Below are 26,529 nucleotides of genomic sequence, written 5' to 3'. Positions count from 1 at the left end.
CTCTCATGAGCTCCCGCTGTTCCTCTGGCTGAAACGATAACAGTATAGAGAAAGAGAGAGAGATCGCTCAAACCTCCTCAGATTGTAATCGCATAATTTAGCGGAAAATTAATAGAAATGCTCAGAAAAGTGACGTAAACATAGGCCTATATTATATCAATATATTTCTAGATGTATTGAAAGCCCTAATGAAATTGTTTTGTGCATTCTTGTGATGGTAAATAAATGGAAGCAGGTGAAACTGAATAGGTATGTAATGATCTTTTTTTATCTTTTCTTCTCTATTTATGTCAATATAAATATCAGTTAGATTCAGCATGATTGATGTGCACTACTGACACTTATTAATAAATTACTGTTACTGTAACATTTTTTAACATTGTTCAAATATTGATGTTGGTATTAAGTCTTTGAGTAAAGGCCAAACGTTCGCATGTTTCGATGGCTAAATCTTGAGTGACTGTCAACTGAACGAGTGTAACGTCCCGCTTCTTTACTTTGAACCGGAAGACACGCCCACTTCTGACGCAAGGGCTCATGGGGCGTGGGGAACTTGTGGATACAGTTTGTTTAAGACAGGCTCGTTTCTGTGTTGTTTTCATCGGGCACAGCGCTAGTTTTGTGTCTTTTCTGGCGTCTTCCTGCTGAAATAACATTAGTGCAGCAGCGAGTGTGTGAGGAAAATGTGTTGAATTCATTCAGACCTGAGCGATTCTGAGTGCTTTTGTGTGTTTGTTTAATGTTTAGTGAAGTCAAAGTTTGAGATCTGTGAGGGGAATCGATGGGAATCGATCTCAGGTGTTGCTGCTGCCATTTTATCACTCTTTTCACATCTTTGACTGATCAAATTGGTAAGTTTCTTGTTAAAATACTGGAACAGAAACTGTTAAATACTTTATTGAGCCTATAATGAGCCACGTGAGACATTTATATACATAAATGTTAATATAGCTCATTATGAATGCAGGTTGACAGAAACATTAAATATCGCTTTGTGCTGTTCTTTATTTTTAAATATTTTATAATCATTGTCGTTTTTATCTAATTTCATTACTGCAATGAATGTAGCCTACTTGTCAGAAAATCAAACTATATTTAGATTAATATGGACATTATGCTGTGGATATGAAGATGAGTGTCATTCGTGTTTTTGTGTTATTGGTGTTTTATACATGTCATATTTTGAGAAATAACAGTATTGTCTCTCTGTAGAGCAGTTTATAGTCTTTTCTCATATATCCTGACTCAAATAATCAGATCTGATGATGATCTGAATGTCTTGTTGAATGAGTGTTGATAGTCTGAGGATCATCAGTATTAAGAGAACTGCTGAAAACACTGTTTTCACCTCATTTATTATGCTAATGTCTTCAGATCTGCTGTAAATTGACACTTAAAGCTCGTTTCATTGGTTTAAACAGACTGAGGGTATTTGTTGGGTACAAATGTGTACATTTATTTCTGAGTTTATGCTTTCAACAGTTTTTACCGTTATTTATGCTTGGAATAATTTTGTTACATTATATTATAACAAACTGATAAATTTATGATTTTGGCAGATCAGCTCCCACACCAAAATTCATCATCAGTGAAGCTCCTCCCACACTGAAATTCATCATCAGTGAAGCTCCTCCCACACTAATGACATCATCAATGAAGTGAAGCTCCTCCCACGGGAGTCACATCATCAGCTAAGCTCCTCCTGTTTACAATTCTCCAATAAATGCTGGAATATTCCCATCAGTCCAGAAGTGAAGACGAGCATCAGGAAGAGATGGAGTCTGTAAAGATTGAGTTCATTAAAGAGGAGAGTGAGAACATGAGTGATCCAGAACCCTGCAGAATGAAACGCACTGAAGATACTGAAGAACAAAGAGGTTGGTGTTTATTCTTCATTCATTCATGATGCTGAACAACATTCATGTTAGAAAGATTCAAACACTTTTGCTCATTTAGATAAACAGTTAAACGGATACAAAAGTTTCATTTTTGTTTTTCAAAAATGTTCAGTAAAAGGAAGTTTGGAGCTTATGGTTGTCATCATCAGGTCGAACTAAATATTATTTTAGCTCTTATTTTACATTAATATTTAGTTCACTTTTTTGTAGTCATGTATCAAAATTTTGGACATTTCTCAATATAATTTACAACATTTTTTTTTTTTTAAAGAATAATCAGTAAACTGTATCAAGTAAATGAACTTTCCAGAATGGCTAACAGTGTTGTAATCACAACTAAAGCAAAATCTGATTTATAGTTACTGATAAAGTTATATTTCTCATAAATTGTATACTGATCTGATTCAAAAAGAAAAAACATGCTGAATTAGGTAATAACCCGAATGCCTCTGTGGGATTACAAATTTAAGAATCTGTTTAAGATCTGCTGATTCTACGTCCTGACATAACATCCCATGAAATACTAAGGTGAAGAACATTGTTTTTAGCATTTTATGGTAATGATGATAATATCAGATGAATGATTCTGTTAAGCAAAGTTTCCAGCAAGAGTTTTCTGCCAGTTCCTGTTCTGTCTAATGAGTCAGATTGCTGAGACTCTCACCTTTTGTCTTTAATAGCTCTGTCCCATTTGTTGAATAGTTATGCTGATTGGATTAGGACTGGCGAACCTCTACAGTCTGGGACGGGTTCCTATACCTGAATACTTCATTTGCATGCTTTGTTTAAGGTCGTCTCTCAGGTGCTTGGTATGTTGGTTTCTCTGCAGTGCAATACAAAGCATTAATTGCTTGAGCAGTCTTTTCAGCACTTGTGTGTGAGAGACCATGATAGTGACGTATAAGCAGCACAAGTGTCAACTTTGGCAAGGCCACTTTCCCTTCAGAGTCTCTAATAATTCCCTGTTTGTCTGGCTGACAGCCTTTTGAGGCCCAGTATTGTAAGTCAGCCTCTGTAGGTTGACTCTGTAATATTTTGACATCAATATCAGGCAAATTAGTCACGTGTGCCATCATAGCAACTTCCCCATATTCAGTTGCCTTTTTGCACGTTTTTTTAGCAGCCTCTTTAGCAGCTGTATCAGCCAATTGATTACCTCTTATTTCCTCTGAATCTCCTGCTGCATGTCCCCTCACCTTGACTATGGCCACTTTGTTTGGGAGCTGCACTGCATTAATTAAATCGCCTATCAAATCAGAATGTGCTATTGGTTTTCCATTTGCTGTCTTAATTTCTTTGTTTCCATGTTTTGGTAAAGTCATGGACTGCACTGTACGCATACTTAGAATCAGTATAAATTGTGACAATTTTATCTTTTGAAAGCTCACAAGCTCTTGTTAGTGCCACTAGTTCCACTGCCTGTGCTGATGTGAATGTTAATAATTCTGCTTCTACCGCTTCATCAGGGAGTCTAACAACTGCATAGCCACATAAATATACACCATCTGATGGATTAGAACATGAACCGTCAACATATAGACTATCCCCCTCTTCTAGGGCTGTAAATCATGTACAATCCCTTTGTACATGTGCTCTCAGTGGTTTGGTCGGCAGTGCCGAGCAACTCTCTCAAAGCAATGACAGTGAATGAATGTTGGCTTAATTGTTAAATTTGTATTCGCTAACAACGTTGCCTCATAACCTGAAAGACGCTGTGCTGTCATGTGCTGTGTGTTAAGATTATGTAAAATTGCATTTACTTGGTGTGAGGTGTGTAATGTCAATGGATGTGAGAGGACTGTTTTTTCAGCATCTTGTACCATCAGGGCAGCAGCCACTGCTCGAAGGCAGACCTTGTGCAATGTTGTCTAAAGTTTTGGAAAGATACGCCACAGGGCGATAACTCATAGCATGTTCCTGGGCCAGTATCCCCGCTGCAATACCGTAAAGGTGGAAGTCCTTTTTGTAGTCAGGAAGGCCCAACACGGGGGCTGACATGATGGAGTGTTTCAACTCGTTGAAGGCAGCATCCATTTCATCAGTCCACTTGATTGTTTGTTGTGGTGAGGCTTTGGTGTCAATGCCTTGACGCAAAGCCTTGTCATACAGACACAGCAGGCGAGTCAACGTAGCCCTTAGGAAGACGTGTCCATGTAAATTGTTGTTGTTTGTACGTAAACTAAAATAATGGATGTGCCTCTTCAGATATCGGTATGCTGCAAAAAGCAGAGCATATATCAAGGACATTATAGAATTTGTGTGTAGGTGATATTACATTTATTATAGTTACCACATCCAGTACCACTGGTGAAAACGGAATGATCAGGTCATTGATCTTCCTCAAATCTTGTGTCAGTCGCCAACTTTGTCCATCTGCAGTGTACGGTTTATCATTGATAAAACCTGCTTTGTCCTTCACTCTTAGCTTCACTCAGCATGTAATCACCAGGATGAGGGTGTGGCTCAGTGGATACCATCAGCACAAAAGAGAAGAAAAGTAAACACAATTTTTAGTAAACACAATTTCCACTCCCAATTTATGCATTATATCTCTTCCCAGCAAATCATCAGATTTAAATTAGATATCAAGATTATTTTCTAAATTGGGTTTCAGAGGGGTATGATCATTCATACTGAGTACTGTATCTTAACTTTAACTGCACCTTTTCAATGGGGTAAAGTGCTCTAACCCTTTTATACTGTATTTAATGGAAAATATATTACCTGACAATATATTAAACTGACAAAGAATAACAAAAAGCTTACACAACAACTCTTGCTTACTGATATGAACAAGTGATTCATCTTTCATTCAAAGCCACATGAAGCAATTTTGGATTTAGAATCATAGTTAAAACTATTTAATGGACACTTTTCACATTTCTGGAGTTGTCAGAACTGATATAATTTTGGCTGGGTAAACATAGATTCTGTTTAGTGGAAGTATATTGGTAATGTAGTGGTGAACTACAGAAAATATAACTGTTCTCATTTTTCCCCAGCAGCTACAGCTCCATAAAATAATAATACATAAAGTTAATATAGTATCTGGTAAGGACATATAATAATAATAATAATAATAATAATAATAATGCAATCAATCAGTCAAATAAATAAAGTTAAGGTTTCTTAGGAATATCCCGGACGAGCCCCCAAACCCCAAAATCCCAAGAAAAAGATAAAGTCAAAAAATGAAGCCCAAGAAATAAGAAATTATTTAACAGTCTCTATCCCTAAAATGTATTTAAACTGCAACTTACACTGCCTTAGCTGGACTTGATGACTGCAGCGACCAACAGTACATGTTCTCAATAAAGAATCCTGTTGAAGACACAACTGAGTCTCCTGGTCTTCACTTCTGAGATCTCCAACACCTCACTGTTTGGAAGAGACTGGGATCTTTCTTTTGTGAAAGGCATCAGGCTTCACTTAAACATTACTTTGTGAAACAATATACAGACACAAATGTAGTGAATTATATATTAAATAATCGTGCACCAGTGCGGTAATGTACATAAACCAGTAGTTCGACTAGCATGATAGACATTTAAAACTAGTTAAAGCCACAGTTGCTCGACTTTGAGCATGTGAAATTTCTACAGACACCGCAACGGTCGTGATATGACGTCTCGCTCGAGCTTTCGTTTCTGGTGTCCCACTTTCACATGTGTATGAATGGTAGTCAATAAAATGTGACCGTTTGTTTAATTAATGAAGAAAAACAGCAAAATGGTCGTATTTTATAGCAGTTGTCTACTTTCTGCTGTTATATCAGGGATCTTTTATGTCATTTCACTTCATATTTCTCTCTTTGAATTATTTTGATTTACTGAAAATGAAATTAATCTTTTCTCTTTCATTTCAGAGCTGATGGAAGTGAAGGAGGAGAGTGAAGAACTGAGTGAAGTGGAGGAGAAACATCATGTCAAACCTGGAGAAAAACCTTTGAGTCGCTCAACGACTAAAAAGACATTTTTAAAGAAAAGAAGAGCCAAGAAATCTTTCACCTGCACTCAGTGTGGAAAGAGTTTCCCAAACAAACGTAATTTTGAGCATCACATGAGAGCTCATGCTGGAGAGAAGCCGTTCACATGTGATCAGTGTGGGAAGAGCTTCTCAAGGAAAGATAGTCTTGAGCTTCACATGAGAGTTCATACTGGAGAGAAGCCGTTCAAATGTGGTCAGTGCGGGAAGAGCTTCAGAAACAAACCTAATCTTGATGTTCACATGACAGTTCATACTGGAGAGAAACCACACACATGTGATCAGTGTGGAAAGAGCTTCTCACAAAAACCTAATCTTAGTCGACACATGAAGATCCATACAGGAGAGAAACCACACTCATGTGATCAGTGCGGGAAGAGTTTTGCGCAATTATCCCACCTTAAGATTCACATGAGGATCCACACCGGAGAGAAGACGTTCACATGTGATCACTGCGGCAAGTCATTTCTTAGGGCATCAAACCTGAAGACACACCTGGTAGTTCATACGAAGGAGAAGCCACATTCATGTTCTGTGTGTGGAAAGAGTTTTTCACTGCTCTACAGTTTACAGGTGCATCAGAAAAGTCATAATGATGTGAGAGAGTACATGTGATTTGAGTGTGGGAAGAGTTTTACTGCAGCAAGCAGTTTAAAACTTCACCAGATGATCCACACTGGAGAGAAACCGTACAAGTGTTCATACTGTGAAAAGAGATTCAGTGTGTCATTAAATCTGAAAACACATGAGATGATCCACACTGGAGAGAAACCATACAAGTGTTCACACTGTGACAAGAGATTCAATCAGTCATCATATCTGAAAACACACGAGAGGATCCACACTGGAGAGAAACCGTACAAGTGTTCATACTGTGACAAGAGATTCAGTGCGTCATCATATCTGAAAACACACGAGAGGATCCACACTGGAGAGAAACCTTACAAGTGTTCACACTGTGATAAGAGATTCAGTTTGTCATTGAATCTAAGAACACACGAGAGGATCCACACTGGAGAGAAACCGTACAAGTGTTCACACTGTGATAAGAGATTCAGTTTATCATTGAAACTAAAAACACATGAGAGGATCCACACTGGAGAGAAACCTTACGAGTGTTCACACTGTGACAAGAGATTCAATCAGTCATCATCTCTGAAAATACATGAGAGGATCCACAGCAGAGAGAAGCTGCACACGTGTAATCAGTGCAGATTGAGTTTCTCTTTTAAAAGTCACCTGAAGATGCACATGAAGATCCATGCAGTGGAGAAACCACATCACAGCGATCCGTGTGGGAAGAGGTTCGTTCAGTTATCTTCTTTAGTCACTCATACAAAAAACAATCACAGTGAGTAGTGCCTCTTTATGTGTTGAGAAACTGTTGCTTCTGTGTAAGTTAGTTTCTTAACTGCCTTAATAAATGTCTTAATCCCAGACAGCAACAGAATGTGGTCCAGATCCGGCCCACATCTGGTCCGTATGCAATCCACATGTACCAGATGTGGGCCGGATCTGGACCACACTGTAAACAAATAAAACTACAAAATATAAATTTGTATTCTACATATAAATATTGTAGGATTTAACCAATTTTAAAGTTTTATTACATTGATCCTGAAAGTTGTCTCAATCCTAGTAAAAGTTTTGAACAACACAAACTGAAGGTTTGGTCCACATTAAAACCCAAGACTTTCAAGGATTTCGTGATTTAAACACATGATTAGCCTGAGCAGAGTCTGAAATATTGATTATTCATCTCACATTGTGTCTGTTGGAAATGAAACATGTTTGTTTTTGTCAGAACTACCAGAAAGCATCTGCAAGAGGAGGACAGAAGGATCGCCAGTGATCCAGAACCTGCGGAATGAACCAACAAAATACTGAAGAACAAAGAGGTTTGTGTTTGTTCTTCATTCATCGTGATGCTGAAGAACATGCTGATGCTCACTAGAATTATATTGTTTTAGGTCAAAAATGAATAAAAGGACAGACTAAAGCACACAAAAACCAAGTGATTTTTTTTTTTCTAAAACATTTTTGATTTTTGAAAATTGTGTAAAAAAAACATTTCAGATGTAAATGAAGGCTGAAGATTCACATGAGAGTTCACACTGGGAAGAAGCAGCTCAGGCTTTCGCTCTGAAATCATGTCTTCTCATTCTGAAGAAAGACCACCCTGCTGAAAAATTCAGGTAAAACCAACCTAAGCTGGTTGGCTGGTCTTAGCTGGATTTTTCAGTAGGGCATTTAACTGTGATCAGTGCTGGAAACAGATTCATTGAGCATCAGTCCTGAAGAAACACCTGAAGATTCATTCCTAATATTACAGCACAAAAGACACAGCGCTGTATGTTGAAGCCTTTGAAACACGAGAAAGGATTCACACTGGAGAGAAACACATCAGAGTTTGAGCAATGATCTAGTGTACGGTCAAAATCACAGTAACTAGATCATCTTCAGATCCAGTTGTGACACCAAACATGACACGATAAAGCATCTCTTCCATAGAAATCTTTCCTGATCAGCTGCAACGAGACACGAAAAAGAAACATCATCCAAAGTTGACAAATTTCAATTTCAGGAGTTTGTGTTAATTTTCTTAATGAATTTGTGTCACTCAGTTCTTTTATGAAGGAGAGAAGTAGTTTTTTTAAATGAACTCAGTGTTCTTGTGGTTCAGGGAGCTGAAGAAGAGATCATAACACTTTTAAGAGAGACATGAATCTAATAATATTTTTTAAATCATTCAATGTTTTTCATTTCAACTTATTAAAGATTTTTTTTTCTTTTCATCTTCAAACACTAGAGAATAATGATAAATTGTGTCTGTACCTCTCACTGAGAGAAAAGTATCAGTATATTTTGGAAATCTTTCCTGTTAAGGCCTGAATCGTTTAATCTGAAGTAATGACATACAGATGCTGGTCATATAATTAGAATATCATCAAAAAGTTGATTTATTTCACTAAATTCCATTCAAAAAGTGAAACTTGTATATTATATTCATTCATTACACACAGACTGATATATTTCAAATGTTTATTTCTTTTAATTTTGATGATTACAACCGACAACTAAGGAAAATCCCAAATTCAGTATCTCAGAAAATTAGAATATTGTGAAATGGTTCAATATTGAAGACACTTGGTGCCACACTCTAATCAGCTAATTAACTCAAAACACCTGCAAAGGCCTTTAAATGGTCTCTCAGTCTAGTTCTGTAGGCTACACAATCATGGGGAAGACTGCTGACTTGACAGTTGTCCAAAAGACGACCATTGACACCTTGCACAAGGAGGGCAAGACACAAAAGGTCATTGCAAAAGAGGCTGGCTGTTCACAGAGCTCTGTGTCCAAGCACATTAATAGAGAGGCGAAGGGAAGGAAAAGATGTGGTAGAAAAAAGTGTACAAGCAATAGGGATAACCGCACCCTGGAGAGGATTGTGAAACAAAACCCATTCAAAAATGTGGGGGAGATTCACAAAGAGTGGACTGCAGCTGGAGTCAGTGCTTCAAGAACCACTACGCACAGACGTATGCAAGACATGGGTTTCAGCTGTTGCATTCCTTGTGTCAAGCCACTCTTGAACAACAGACAGCGTCAGAAGCGTCTCACCTGGGCTAAAGACTGAACTGCTGTTGAGTCGTCCAAAGTTATGTTCTCTGATGAAAGTAAATTTTGCATTTCCTTTGGAAATCAGGGTCCCAGAGTCTGGAGGAAGAGAGGAGAGGCACACAATCCACGTTGCTTGAGGTCCAGTGTAAAGTTTCCACAGTCAGTGATGGTTTGGGGTGCCATGTCATCTGCTGGTGTTGATCCACTGTGTTTTCTGAGATCCAAGGTCAACGCAGCCGTATACCAGGAGGTTTTAGAGCACTTCATGCTTCCTGCTGCTGACTAACTTTATGGAGATGCAGATTTCATTTTCCAACAGGACTTGGAACCTGCACACAGTGCCAAAGCTACCAGTACCTGGTTTAAGGACCATGGTATCCCTGTTCTTAATTGGCCAGCAAACTCGCCTGACCTTAACCCCATAGAAAATCTATGGGGTATTGTGAAGAGGAAGATTCGATATGCCAGACCCAACAATGCAGAAGAGCTGAAGGTAGGGCTGGACAATTATGGCCTAAAATCAAAACCTCGATTAATTGAACATTTTACCTCGATTACAATTAATGAACGATTATTTTGTTTCTGTTTTTTTTTTTTTTTTTTTTTTTTTGCCCTCATAGTTCACTGACAAGGTTTGTACTGTAAATATGATTGACTATTAACACTGAGGTCTGAGGGTATCGCCAGCGATACCACCGCGTTTTTTTTCTTACCAGTGTGAAAGAGACTCAAAATACTCCATCAATGTTGCACATACAATTAAGAGTTATACACCATTTTAATCTGTTGAAGATCTTCTTTCATTTGTGTACACTCAGAGCAAAAACAAAATGTTGTGCTTTTTGTAAAATAAAGAAAACTAACATGTGTGATCTCTCGTCTCCCTCTGAACAAAGTCCAATCTGATAGTTCTCAGAAAATGAACTGTAACTTAGTGAATACTAATGACAAAAAAATTAAACTTATGTCTAAAGAAACATCAATTGAAATGTCAGGTTTTAAATCGTGCAAGTCAAATCGAAAACAAACATTTTGTGTTTATGTAATCTGTATGAAAAGAGAACAATGTCAGAAGTCCGTGATTCAGCTCATTATCCGCTAATGCGGCCACGCCCACAGAGCCAGCGCTATTCAGACGCAAATTCTGAGTCAATACATGCATTCATCGTCTCAATCGTGTATTTATTATCTTGAAAAGAGTTTATCTGGATGTTAAAGCCATGGTTAGCGAGCTTTAGAAGACATTCAGTTAGTTCCTGGTTCTTCTTCTTCTTTATATGAATTTGTGGCCTAAAGGTGCACAGAGCGCCCTCCGGCTGCAAGTATGAATTAAAAACACAGTATCCAGCACTCATAGTGATGATATATAGAATAAATATTGAATAAATATTACTCCTCTGTATAAAAATTTGACATAAACATATAAGAATCCATCAATATTTCTCCAAATGTGCATTCTTTTAAGCTAAAAGCCTATATGAAATGCCATAGAGGTAACATAATTGTTCAGACACTTTGCATCACAGAAATACATTATATTTTAAAGAATATAATAGAATACCATTATTTTAAATTGAGCTGAGACATGATTACAGAGGGTTTTTTCACACCCTATCTGACTGAAAGGCCTCATTAATATGCAAGTCATTTCAGGTCATTATTATGTGATTCTTTTGTCTTCTCAGGTGTAAATGGCCCATTATTCATGCAGATTCACGCCTCCACGCATACTGTATTTCTTGACAAAAAGTGACTTACAAAAACTAAATCAATATATTGTTTTATATGAAGGAGTAGGCAGCATCATTTTTACATCATTTTGAAGCAAAAACTTTAGTTTACAACCTCCAATACCCAGAAGTCTTGTGAACACAGATTTAATATACTTTTTTTGGCCTTATTTCAGTGACTTAAGTTTTTTGTTTTTTCAATAACCACGCATAAACATATTCCTTCAAAAACACAAACATGTACATACATGTTCCTCACATATTATGGTAGCCTAGTTTGTGTTGAATACAGTGTAATGACACTTTTTCTATTAATATGTTTATGAACAACTGAAAAAAGCACAAATGTCAGGGCATGTCAAAACTTCTCCAGCCCCCAAATCAGCCTCAGACTCCAGAGGGTTAAAAGGTGGGATATTTTTTCCTATTTAAAGAGTGATCTGACAGCTCACTTTCAGCAGTTGCTCCATAACATTTCTTACAGATTTCTGCTCGTTGTAAATCAGATAAAGATAAATTAGCACATTACCAGTACAAGTGATTGCGTGTGAATTAGTCATACCGTCTCTGTTGATTGTGAAGCTGTGGGTTGTAAATGGTTACTTCAAAAGTAGAAAATATATGCTATAAGAAGTTTTGAGTTTCTAAGCTACTTTAGTGATAAATTACTGGACAGCGCTGACTAGTTTCTGCTTTCCTCTCAGTGTGCGCAATCTTCACGTTTTGCGCAGCTACTGTTTGTATGAGTGTTTGTGCCACAGTGCAGCTGCGCGAGCGCGGTAGCTCGGAATAATAATACATCTGATCGTCTAATCACTTGAATGTACAAACCTTAAAACAAATACAACTGACAAAGTTTAGTGAAGACGCAATGCTCACCGCTCACGCACCATCACTGTGTTGAACCGGCGTTCACCTCTGTGTTTTGCTTTTATGCCACTGACTGGACGGAGCAGAGTCATGTGGCTACACACGCGGTAATGTTTTTAAGGGGAAAGTATTAAAAGGATTTAAAAAACGAAATAACCGACATGGGAAAAATACGTCGGTTAGAGGTTCTGAATTTCAGTTCCGGTTACTTTTCGATTAATCATCCAGCCCTAGCTGAAGGCCACAATTAGAGCAAACTGGGCTCTCATAACACCTGAGCAGTGCCACAGACTGATCGACTCCATGCCACGCCGCATTGCTGCAGTAATTCAGGCAAAAGGAGCCCCAACTAAGTATTGAGTGCTGTACATGCTCATACTTTTCATGTTCATACTTTTCAGTTGGCCAAGATTTCTAAAAATCTTTTCTTTGTATTGGTCTTAAGTAATATTCTAATTTTCTGAGATACTGAATTTGGGATTTTCCTTAGTTGTCAGTTATAATCATCAAAATTAAAAGAAATAAACATTTGAAATATATCAGTCTGTGTGTAATGAATGAATTACACATAGAAAATATAGAAAATATATGCTATACCTATGTCTATAAATATGACCCTTCTTTCTGAATAAATCTGAGAATGCTTTGTACCACACTTGATCTGTGTCTGCTTGGTCATTCTCCCGAGTGCTCTGGGAACACTGCTTGTACTCTGTCTGCTGCCATGGTGGAGAACATGGACACCAAGGACTGTTTGATTTGTCATGCCATACACAGCGTTTGGTCCATTGTCCCCCTAACTTACAATGAATCGGAATAATGGAGTTGTGACTGTTTCAAATGCATGTGAACTTTCAACAAAGTGAATTGACCTAGAAGAAGTTAGAGTGCAATGGGAAATGGGGGACACTTGTGTGTGTAGTCAGAATGGTTAACACAAAATGGGAAATTCAGTCTGCAAAACGATGATTGATGTCACACGAACCAGAAATGTTTTGCTGATCTGTGTCACTTGATCTGTGTCTGCTTGGTCATTCTCCCGAGATCTCGCACTGCTGCTGCCACACATCACAGGGGTTGAGGCGCCTGTTTCTTAACTGATGACTGAGACTACAAATATTCTAGCTATTATTGAGATTTTGATCTAACACATACGTAACCTGAGACAATCTGTCCGCTCACTATTCCAGCAAAACAATGTTACTTTACCATCTGTGACTGCTTATTGGAGTAATGCAGTAGATAATATATCTGTTGGAAAAGGTGTGGATGCTTCCACATTTCTTTTTCCTAACCAATAAAGTAAAAGTAAAAGTGATCTTTTTAAATACTTCATAAGTGGTACCCTGCAAACCACTACTTAAAAAAATAAAAAAATAATATTTCCTCCAGTTGCTCTTATTTGTTGACTATGAACAATCTAAAATAAATCAGTTTTATGTTATCATTTGATCTTGTTACTATAGCTAAATTCCACATTCATAAATCTACGTATCTAAATACTAAACCTCTTTTTCTTGTTTTTGTAAAAGTACTTCTTTTGAAAATACTTCACTTCAATTCAATGGTCTGAAAACAAAAAAGCCTTAACAAACATTATCTGTTTGTAATTCTTTTTCATTTTTTCAGTGTCATGTAATTCTCATAATTTGTCAGTTTGTATATTAAGTCCCCCAGTTGTTTTTTTTCCCCTTTTGTATTTTATTGTTATGTACTGTTTTGAGCATCAATAATAAAAAAAAAAAACTTCTATGCACTTTCAGTCTTGTATACTTACAATGACTGCCGCATGCACGTGTCCGTTAAGTCCACAAGACCGTAGGGTGTCCCATTCATCATTGTAGGTTTCAGAAGGGTGCTCGCGAGTGCCTCCTTTGCGGCCACTATGCGCCCTCGATGCACACTTGAGCACTCAAGTCTGTGAACTACGCAGAGTTTAAGAGACTTTACCCGGCAGTCAAAGCAGCATTATGTCACGAAAGTGTGGACACAGAGGAAGACCATGAGGGTTTGCTTTTGCAGCTTAGTTGTTGAGAATGATTCATTCTATTTGGAGAATGAATGCTCATGCTCGGAGTTCGATTTTACCTATAAATGTATATATAGTATTTTTCTGAACTACTGTAATATTTATACGAGTAAGATTTGGCACATTATTATGGTCAAAACAACATTGTACTTCAATAAAAATACTTTACAGCTCCCTTAATCAGTCTATTCAAATGTTTCAAATACATAGACACAATTATGGTGCAATAAACCAAAAATAAATATATATAGAGCTCAGATCAACTTCAGCCTTGAAGAAGCTGTGAATCATGTGTATCTGTATATGTGTTCTGTTCTGTGTGTAGGTCCTGTATTGGTATCAATGGACAACTGGCACTCTGCTTGAGACCTGACCTCATTCAACCTGAAGTTATGACATAGTTAGTGGACTCTGTTAGAGTATAATTGTTGTGGAAATGTGAATGTACGCAGAGTGGCCTACAAACAAAAAAAATGTGAGACTTGATGCTGGCTTCTGCTCATGAAACTGCAAACTATTCTTCAGTAAAATTTTCTTCAATTTATTTGAAGACTCCAGGTCTTCGTTCATCATATCTGGTCTTTTGGGTCTTTAACTGTAAATTCCCCTAGGTAGGTTAGGTAAAGATTCCTACAAAATGACCCGCACTTAATAAGAATCACAGGCTGAAGTGTTTAAAATACATAAAGACAGACTGAGAGTGACTCTTGAAGGACCAGCACCACATCCTCTTGTACCACCACTGTTTGAAGAATTCATCTTCATGAATCTGGCCGTAAGGTTTGGAAATTTGGAAGATTTTAGTCCATATCTGCAAGACAGACTTTCAGGGTGGACTAAAAATATACTTACAAAACTTAATTTCACCTACTGCCACTTCATTTATAGTCATTGACTTTTTCCTCTTGTACTCTATCCTGCTCTGTGTTCACAAATTGCAAACCTCTCAGTCTCTCTCTCACTGATGAGTGCATAATCTCTGAACAAAAAGAGGGTTCAATAAGCGCCACCTGGTGGCAATAATGTCTCAGGTTAAGCATGTAACCATGGTTCCCTGAGAACAGGGAACGAGACTCTGCGCCGATTGCGCTATGGGGAACCGTCACTCGTGACAGGTGTTCGAAATGCCAAGAATCACAACACTCCAATCCTATTGGCCGGCGACAGCCTATGACGTCATTACGGCACAAACCGTAACGTATAAAGGGAGCGCCTGAGGAAGCAGTCAACACCTTCTCGTCTTTGAGGGACTGTTCAGCAGGCATCCTGAAGCATGGCAAGGAAGCTCGGAGTCTTGTTCCCTGTTCTCAGGGAACTATGGTTACGTGCGTAACCTGAGACGTTCCCTTTCGAAAAGGAACTCAACTCAGCGCTGATTGCGCTATGGGGAATGATATACCCACGCCGCCATGCTAGAGGAGAGTCCATGACCAAAATGTCTGGACAAACGTCCGGCAGTTCCAGGGAAAAACCGGGAGCAACTTCTCCAAGGCTGTCAGTGACAGCATTCCCTATGGCTAACAGCCCAAGCTGAGCCTAAAAGAGGCCCAACAACCCGTAGAAAGTGGTCCCTTAAAGGGAATGTGGCCAGGAGACCAGAAGGAATCCCGGCCAGTCACTAGAGGGGGATAAAATCACCCCCCCACACCACCAAGGAAGGCCGTACTAATCTAGCGAAAGCCAAACATAGTCTGAGCCAACCCTGTCTGACATACAGAGTCTCCAAGGTGCAAACTCCAAAAGAGGAGAGCAGGTAAGAGCGACTGCAAAAAGGCAGTAAGCAAGTCAAACCCACATGCAGAGATGGGCATCCTGGAGAGCGGAACTCAGCTGAGTGCTATAAACCCTTGTATTGAGGGGAGTAAGACCACTCATCCTAGGATCTACTCAGCTTCTGATTAAAGCGCTGAGGAGGCTGTGCACTAGAAAAACCCTGGTACAGGGGAGCACAAACCAGCCTGGGGCCAGTCTGAACGGGAGACTTCACAGAAGTCTACAACCAATGACCAGCTTGGGAGCTAAGCACAATTACGCAGTCAACCCAAAGGGAAGTACAAAGCTCAACCTAACGGACAGACCATACTGCAGGCACATAGCCATGGAGGCCGACCAGAAGGGGCCTATAACATAACTAAGAGTTCTTACAATGAACTAATATCACAACATGAACCCAACACACATGGTGGTATTCAGTATGGCCCATAAGGCCATTCGACTGAAAACATAGCATGCTGAGCGCATGACCAACCAAGTAATTAGGTAGCTGTGAGTGCCCACAAAACAGCCCGTCCAACACAATCCAACAAGCAGTGTACTCGGTAAAAGCACCTTTTTACTCTTTAAGCAAGAGGAGTACAGCGTACGCCATCACGCGCTAAAGAAGGCCCCACAGGCCTATAACCTCAGCAGACACGTGGCATCCGCTTGTGGCAGTGTTATCAAGCTCCAGGCTAAGCAAACCGACTACAAAAGGAGGTCATAAGTCAGCCAGAGCCCTGGCCAGCCAGCGACAAAAAAAATCCCTTTTACTGTCTTCAGTAAAGAATGTCAAGAAACGCAAAAGGTACATGCCAGTATGTTCCCAAAGGATGCTCCGCGGGCCTGCCTGTCACACGCAGCGTCAGGTAGCGGCCACTAAAATATAGGCATCCTGGAGAGCAGAACTCAGCTGAGCACTATAAACCCTCGAATCGAGGGGAGTATAAACCACTCATCCTAGGATCTACTCAGTGTCTGATAAAAGCACTGAGGAGGCTGTGCGCTAGCAAACCCCGGTAAAGGGAGCACAAACCAGCCTAAGAGCCAGTTTCAGCGGGAAACTTCATTGAAGTCTACAACAAATGACCAGCTTAGGGAGCTAATCACGATTACACAGTCAACCCAGAGGGAAGAACGAAGCTCAACCTAACAGACAGACCGTACTGTGGGCACATAGTCATGGAGGCCGGAAAAAGGACCTACAACATAACCAGAGTTCTTTATAATGAACTAAGCATACCACAGAATACTCAACACATGAGGCGATATTCCAGGGTGGCCCGTAAGGCCAAGCACCTGAAACATAGCATGCTGGAAGCATGACCACCAAGTAATAGGTAGCTGTGAGTGTCCACGAAACAGCCCGTCCAACACAATCCAACGAGCAGTGTACTCAGTAAAAACACCTTTCCACTCCTTAATCAAGAGGAGTACAGCATACGCCATCACGCGCTAAAGAAAGCCCCATGGGCCTATAACCTCAGACACGTGTCATCAGCTCATGGCTGTGCGACCACTAAAGTTCTAGGAGCAAAATAGAACTGAGTAACAAACAAGGTAGTTACTTAGCTCAACTAGAGCTAAAGGAAACCAAGCTCAAGGAAGCAAATGCATAAAACCAGACAAACAGTTGGTTTTAACACAAAAACTCACCTTGAGAGGCAAGCCACTCAGAAAATGTACTCAGTAAAAGCACCTTTTACTCTAAGCGAGAGGAGTACACAGCCAAACTCCAACGTGACACATAGGAGGCCTGCGAAGGCCTACAACCTGCACACACGCGGCATCAGCTAGTGGCAATCATGACCCATCCATGGTGATGAGTCACATAGAAACCCACACAAAGCTGTGCCAACATGCAGACTGAAAGGAGGCCCTGGTGGGGCCTTCAACCTCCATGAAAACATGGCATCAGCCAGTGGTAGCTTCATGACTAAGACCAGCCGCCAGGCCAAGTACTCGAGAAAAACCCTTAGGTAAGAGAAGTACACACTCAATGTTCCCTCTAATTTTTTTTCTCGCTGAGCAAAACTTTTCTCTGTTGAGTGCACATTTTGGCCACCTGAGCAAAAACATACTTTATATCAGACCTGTACAATGAACGTAAACACACACACAAAAAAATGGTTTTATCATGCAACTGTAACATTTAACTTTTAATGTGCCGTTTCTATTTTATTTGACCCTTGATGTAACTTGATGTAACGTGATTTATTAAATAATATGATTGAAAACAAGCAGTTCAGTCACTAAATTAAGCACATTTTAGGTTACTTGAGATTTTTCACATTGCTGTATTAACTGTACCAGTCTTTACCAAGAAATTCTATTAAAAAATAATTTCTGTCCTCCTGCAGGACAGTTCAATTCTTTATAATAATATAATTATTGAGCAGTTACAGTGATGGTTTGGGACAACCATAATGTGTTTTTGTACAGTCAGTTATTAGCAACAGACAGTGTTAAACCATCAAAATTACATGTTTATTGCTTATGAATTTCCCAGATTTTCCTACCAGGAGGTTAAGATTTTTTGTGGCAAGAAACCCTAAACAATCCCCTTGTGAGATAATTTTTTTATTAGGCTTACATTATAATATAATAAAATATAATATTTAAGTATTTAAACTGATATACAGTATTATATCAGTTTAAATGCTTCCATTTGTTTTAATATATTATAAAGTGAAAACAAACTGAAGCATTTAAACAGATCTGATAGCTAAATATTTTTAAGAAAAGTGAACGTTAACTCTTTTATAGTTATCTAAACATCCCTGAAACCCACACTACCACCACCACACACAAAAATCTATTTAAACTGAGGTATATCACTGATGTATTTTGAGTTTTCAAGCTACACCTGTGGTGGGTGTGTGATTGTAAATGTCTCAGAGTTTTGTTAGCATTCTGTGCCCATCATCCGTTATTTCCACCACTTGTCATTAAAACATGACGTTTTATTTCACATTTCTTTTCGTTTCACGTTGCCTCTCGTATTGATGTATTTAGTCCGCAAACACGACAGTATTCTTACCGCTACTGATTTGGCTCAGGGCCAGCCAGCTCACACTTGCACACGCGCTCAGTCGTTCTCTTTCTATGAAACCTGTAAACCGCATTCACCGGTTCTAACTCTATAGCAACAATAACTCTATAGCGGTTGTCCAGAGCACTGCAATTATTTCTCATTTAAACTACTACAATCATTGGAGAATTTTCATGTCTGTTCTCTGCGCGGCAATTATTTTTTCTGCGCGGCCGCGGGTTCAGAAGTGCGCGGCTGCGCATGCGCGCAGCTTAGACGGAACATTGTACACACTGCGCCGCAGAACTCTGCGAGAGGCCTGACCTAGGGCCTACTCATACAGAGGTGGTGGCGGTGTGAGTCATAAGACAAGATTCAACCATGGAATGAGTCTAGATATAACCAACCCAGCTGGGCCAACATGGAGGCTACAAAGGAGGCCTGGCAAGGCCTACTACTTTAGCACCATGTGGCGCCAGCCAGTGGTCATATACAGGACCCGGGCTCAAAAAAGGGCCAGCACTAAACCCTAATGTTTACTGAGGGTAAATAGCTTACACAATCTGAGCTTAGGTGTACACATTCCAACAGGCAATGTGTACACCTAAAATGTGTACAACAAACTCGTGATCATATACCAACAGCGCCCGAGAAACAAGCTGTATAAGAAAGAGGCTAACCAAAGAGAGCCAACAATCTAACAGCACAAGTAAAACAGCTGTTGTGGTCATGATCGACTGGGAGCGAACAGAGATCATACTATTCTAACCAGAATAAGTCTCTCTACACTCAACCTGAGTGTGCAATCCAACAGGTGATGCACTCAGTGAAACACACACCCTAACCGGGGAGTACAAAAAAACACCATGTTCATAGATAGAGGCTAATCACAGCCTGCTATCACCAAAACAGGTGTTAACCTGTGGCAGCACTAGAGTAAGCTCACATATGTATGTAGGGCTAAAGCTTAGAACCCCAAAGCAAACGCAAATGCTTTGTAATACATGCCATCCAGACAGGATAAATGTTTCACAAAACAGATCTGAGATCTGTAATGAACCCTTAGAGAATGAAAGCTTGTAACGTAATCTCAAACTTGAATATAATTCAAGGGGCTCATGTGAAGACATTATAGGCATGACAAAAGTTCTAAAAGTGGGGCCTAGCAGCACTGCATAACTCATCTTCTCGAAGATAAGGGCCTACCACCTGGGAAAAACAGCACCAGGAAGGCTAATAACAGCCTATAACCTTAGCTGTTAACCTCACCCATAGCACCTACATTTTCACATCGAAGGGGAAATGGGCAAATGGCCCGCAACTCCCTCAGGAGGAGGCCAGAACTAGGAACTATACAACCTCACAGGGATAGTAATAATAAAGGTGATGTAACAAACAAACACCTAAACCTAGCTCTAGCCTAGCCGCTAGCTAAGGCCTACTGGGCCAAGCAAAGCTTGGGCTTCATTTTGAAACCTACCAAAATGAGGAAGAAAATGAAGCACTGCAAGCAAACAGTGTCAGGCGGCCGAATAAACCCCCCTGCACACAAATAACTGAAGCGAATGAGTGCTAACTCAATCCAAACTAAAGTATTAGCTGAGAAGCTACTCTAACATAGGAGGCTACAAAATAGCGGCCATAAAGTGGCCTGCATGTTTTGAAAATTAGCCAACCTAATGATTCAGTTATTTTGCCAAAAATAACCCCTTCTAACTTTACTGACTACATGCTCAGGAAAACTATACAGGAAAAACAAGGTCTACACTTTTTATAAACATAAAAATATAGACCCAGCTTACCTTCATGCGGCTCGTAGAACGAAGATTTTCCCTCCTTAATTTAATGCACGAAGAAGGATGAAATTAAAAGTTCTTTTAAGCCTAAAAGCACTTTCACTATCAAGCCAGACCGGTGGCGGTAAGAGAAAATATTATCAAAAGGCCAGCCGACAGCCTAACTGTAAAAGAAGCACCTGAGCAAGTAGAAAGATCTCAAACTCAGGAGGCGGAGGAAGAAGGGAATACAGTTATATTATATTACATTAATATATATATATATATATATATATATATTATAATATTATATTACATAATATATATATATATATATTATATTATATTAATATTATATTATATTAAGAAGGGAATACAATGTTGCCCTCGCAACGAGAGGGAATCGGTCACAGACGCTATTGGTGTACATGATCAATCACCTCCTGCTTCTTCCTCCTCGAGTCCAGCCGTCTCTGCACCTGCTCTGAAAAGAGGAGGTGCCTGAGCGGCCATATTGGACCTCTAGCCCTGTCTCAGAGCCTCAGCTCAAGATAGGCCAGCCTCCTGATTATTAACTACATGTTCAGAAAACTATACAGGAAAACAAGGTCTTATTTTAAAAACATAAAATAGACCCATCTCATATTCCTGCGGCTAAAAGACTTAAGATCCTAAAACTCCTTCTTTTACATGAAAAATATAATTACTATGGGCCCAGCCATCAGTCTGACCATAAGAAGTATCTGAGCATGATATATATATATATATATATCGCCCTTTAAATAGCTGGGGGATCGATTACAGACGCAACGGTGTTTACAATCGATCATCCATACTCTCGCTTCTTCCTCCTCCCGTCTGTCTGGCTCAGATCCAAATCTGAACGGCTAGGGAGTTTTCCATGCCCTCCCGATCTCAAACGCGGAGATCAGGAGAGAATGGAAAGTCTATAGGAGCTGCAACATTCATGGGCAGAAAGGAACCGTTCGTCGAGCCAGGCCCCTTTCTTGACATGCTCTCACGTGCAGCTGCAGACCCGCCGAAAAGCGCGTCCCAAAAACACAGCAGCTCACATACCCAGCAGCCAGAGGAGCGCTCGCTATCGGACGCGGTGACGTCAAACACGGACGTGACTGTCATCCAACAACACATCCTCGTCAGCTCCGGGGAAGCCGAGAGAGAAAAATAATTCTCTCAGACATCCCAACGAGCTCACCTGCGAGCCCTATGATTGCTGTATTGCCTCAGCACACACGGGGCTACAAACACCAGTCACAGATGCAGACACCTCCTCCCTCGAGGAAGAGTGTCAAACGAGAACGGAGGGTCCCGAACAAGAGAGGCGCTCACAGTGAACCATAGACAAACACACATAGACCGCGCCCTCAAGCACGGTCTATGCATTTGCTCCTCTCCAGACAGAAAAACGCCAGAAATGTGTAAATCAAGTGTCAAACCCCTGGGACACGGATGAACACATCCTCCTGAACGTTTGCAGACATAAAAGGAGTAATTCCCTACCGGAGTTTGTGAAACAATGGCACGAACAAGACAGTCCCGAAAAGACGAGAAGGTGTTGACTGCTTCCTCAGGCGCTCCCTTTATACTTCATGGTTCGCACCGTAATGATGTCATAGGCTGTCGCCGGCCAATAGGATTGGAGTGTTGTGATTCTTGGCATTTCGAACACCTGTCACGAGTGACGGTTCCCCATAGCGCAATCAGCGCATAGTTGAGTTCCCTTTTGAAAGGGAACTGTAAATTTCAGAGCAAAAAAAATAAAATATATATATATATATATATATATATATATATATATATTTTTTTTTTTTTTCAATTGAAAAATTAAATTTACTTTGACATAGTTAAATAACAAGAGTTCAGTACATGGAAGTGACGTACAGTGAGTCTCAAACACCATTGTTTCCTCTTTCTTATATAAATCTCATTTGTTTAAAAGACCTCAGAAGAACAGGCGAATCTCAACATAACACAGACTGTTACGTAACATTAATATGTACGCCCCCAATATTTGCATATGCCAGCTCATGTTCAAGGCATTAGACAAGGGCAGGACATCTGGATGTGCACAGCTAAATCATCAGACTAGGTAAGCAAGCAAGGACAACAGCGAAAAATGGCAGATCCATGATATCATGATATTTTTAGTGATATTTGTAAATTGTCTTTCTAAATGTTTCATTATACTGTATTCACATTATATTACTGTTTATTACTGTATTATCATGTATTATCACACAAGACTGTCGTTATTTTCATTTTTTAAACACTTGCAGTCTGTATAATTCATAAACACAACTTCATTCTTTATAAATCTCTCCAACAGTGTGTAATGTTAGCTTTAGCCACGGAGCACTATCAAACTCATTCAGAATCAAATGTAAACATCCAAATAAATACCATACGATTAGACATGCTGCATGACGAACACTTTGTAAAGATCCAATTTGAGGGTTATATTAGCTGTGTGAACTTTGTTTATGCTGTTTAAGGCAAGCGAGAGCTCCGGGGCGTGGAGCACGAGAATTTAAAGGGGTCGCAGCCTGAATCGGCGCATATTTAATGATGCCCCACAATAGGCAGTTAAAAAAAATTAATTTTAAAAAATCTGTGAGGTATTTTGAGCTGAAACTTCACAGATACATTCAGGGGACACCTTAGACTTATATTACATCTTTTAAAAAGACGTTCTATGGCACCTATAAACCTGCATTGATTGTGTAACTCCACTGTTCCCCACACAAATGTTAATGCTTTGAGGCTAATTAAAGTTTGATTACTGTTAGAATGTCTACTAATGTGTTTATTTACCAAAGAGGCATGAGTTTCATAAAACTTTCATAAAACTTCCATTTAAATATTTTATTTCTATAGGCTATACAAATAAAAAGGACAAATAAGAATATCTATAGCATGTTAAATGGTGGTAGCCTAGTCTATGAACGGTTCAATCAAATAAAATTTTAATAAAATTTCATTATCATTTTCTTTAGCTTGTGTACATGCATTCATTCACAGAACATAAACCAAACATCCAATTCTTTGTACCTCTTACTATTAAATTTGACAGATAATTATCTTCAGTAACAAAGTTTGTCTGAATATGGTAGAAATCTGTCACATTTCATAGTTATTTTGTTGATACTGGACTAATGCATTCACATCTGTCACAACTCCTTTTTCCTCTCATGAGCTCCCTTTGTTGCTCTGGCTGAAGACATCGCTCAAACCTCCTCGGATTGTAATCATCTCATAATTTCAGGGGGAATAAAATAGAAATGCTTGGAAAAGTGACGTAAACATGCTATTTTATCAATAGGACCATTTTTCTAAATGTATTGGACTTAAAAGCCCTAATGAAATTGTTTTGTGCATTATTGTGATGGTAAATAAATGGAAGCAGGTGAAACTGAATAGGTATGCAATGATCTTTTTATGTGAATATAAATATCAGTTAGATTCAGCATGATTTGAACTCCTGACACAAATGAATAAATTACTGTTACTGTGACATTCTTTTATTGTAAACATTGTTCAAATATTAATGCTGGAATCATCTCTAAATCTTGAGTGACTGTCAACTGTTGAATGAACGAGTGTAACGTCCCGCTTCTTTACTTTGAACCGGAAGACACGCCCACTTCTGACGCAAGGCCTCATGGGGCGTGGGGAACTTGTTGATACAGTTTGTTTAAGACAGGCTCCTTTCTGTGTTGTTTTCATCGGACACTAGGGATGTCCCAATCAGGTTTTTTTGCCCTCGAGTCCGAGTCATTTGATTTTGAGTATCTACCGATACCGAGTCCTGATCCGATACTTCTATAATACATAAAAAAAGAATAAAGAAGAGCGAATAAACAGATCCAGGATGTTCCTTATTTTTTATTTAATTCACCTTATTTTAACATTCAACAACTCTGTTAACAAACAGAGCACTTCTGTGAGGTAGCTTGAACAATCAAGTAATAAATAACATAAATTCTTCACCTCACTTCACTTTAGTGCAACAGTAAATATAAAAAGTCTAATATAAAAAAATATTTATTTGGTTTGATTTGGGTATGCTGCAGTCTGTGTAATAACTGAAATAATGTTTATATATCTCACATTTTCTGGCTAGTTTACTTTGGATTTTTATAATACACCATACTTTAACCCAAACTGAATAAATAAAAACAAGTTTAAATGGGTAAATCTCCAATACTAATTTTTGATTCTTAATTTTCTTTTGTGTCATACTCAAATTCTTAAAACACATTAGACATGCTTATTCTGTGCATTTTGAACACCTTTCTTGTGTGAAATTATATTTATTTTGTCCATCAAAAGTGTGCTTTCACTTTAATTGAGCGTCAGCAGCGCGTTTGTCTCAATCAGCTCCCTAGTTCAGTCAGGGCACTGATCAGGGTATCAGCCACATTCACTTTCATTATATACGGATTCATGACCTAGGAAGCTAGGGAGCTGATTGAGACACAGGGATAGACTCTGTGCCGAGACGATCGCGGCACTGCTGCTTACGCGACGCTCCTGCCTGACGCTCGAGCTACTCCTGCTGCCTGTGTGAATGCATCCGTTGGTTAACATGCACGCTGAAAAAATATGCGCTGCTCACGCGCCGCTTATGCCTGCAGTGTGAAACAGGCATAACTATAGATGTGTTAAAAAATAATGAGAATATATATACATATATATCCGAGTCCTGATCGGGAGGTAACGTCCGATTCATAACGAGTCTGAAACCACGTGATCGGATCTGGACATCCATATTGGACACTGCGCTACTTTTGTGTCTTTTCTGGCGTCTTCCTGCTGAAATAACATTAGTGCAGCAGCGAGTGTGTGAGGAAAATGTGTTGAATTCATTCAGACCTGAGTGCTTTGTGTGTTTGTTTAATGTTTAGTGAAGTCAAAGTTTGAGATCAGTGAGGGGAATCGATCTCAGGTGTTGTTATAATCATTGTCTGTTTTGATCTAATTTCATTACTGCAATGAATGTACTTGTCAGAAAATCAAACTATATTAATATGTGTAGAATAATTCGTGTTTTTGTGTTATTGGTGTTTTATCCATGTCATATTTTGAGAAATAACAGTATTGTCTCTCAGTAGAGCAGTTTATAGTCTTTTCTCATATATCCTGACTCAAATAATCAGATCTGATGATGATCTGAATGTCTTGTTGAATGAGTGTTGATAGTCTCATCAGTATTATCAGGATCATCAGTATTAACAGAGCTGCTGAAAACACTGTTTTCACCTCATTTATTCAGATCTGCGGTAAATTGACACTTAAAGCTCGTTTCATTGGTTTAAACAGACTGAGGGTATTTGTTGGGTACAAATGTGTACATTATTTCTGAGGTTATGCTTTCAACAGTTTTCTCATTAATTATACTTGGAATAATTTTGTTACATTATATTATAACAAACTCTGTAACTGATATATTTATGATTGTGGTAGATCAGCTCCTCCCACACTGGAATTCATCATCAGCTAAGCTCCTCCTGTTTACAATTCTCCAATAAATGCTGGAATATTCCCATCAGTCCAGAAGTGAAGACGAGCATCAGGAAGAGATGGAATCTGTAAAGACTGAGTTCATTAAAGAGGAGAGTGAGAACATGAGTGATCCAGAACCCTGCAGAATGAAACACACTGAAGATACTGAACAACAAAGAGGTTGGTGTTTATTCTTCATTCATTCATGATGCTGAACAACATTCATGTTAGAAAGATTCAAACACTTTTGCTCATTTAGATAAACCATTAAAGGTGCTAAAGAGGATGTTTTGTTTTATACATTTTTGCAATA

General features: G+C 39.1%; 1 pseudogene; it reads left to right on the top strand.

Moving 5' to 3' along the window:
- The first annotated feature begins 556 nt into the window (after positions 1 to 556).
- LOC125247914 lies at positions 557 to 6,619 on the top strand (annotated as a pseudogene).
- Positions 6,620 to 26,529: the final 19,910 nt, after the last annotated feature.

Source organism: Megalobrama amblycephala, linkage group LG15, assembly GCF_018812025.1.
Source record: "Megalobrama amblycephala isolate DHTTF-2021 linkage group LG15, ASM1881202v1, whole genome shotgun sequence".
NCBI lineage: Eukaryota > Metazoa > Chordata > Actinopteri > Cypriniformes > Xenocyprididae > Megalobrama > Megalobrama amblycephala.
Note: the sequence above shows the minus strand (reverse complement) of the source record. Positions and strands in the feature narration are given on the sequence as shown.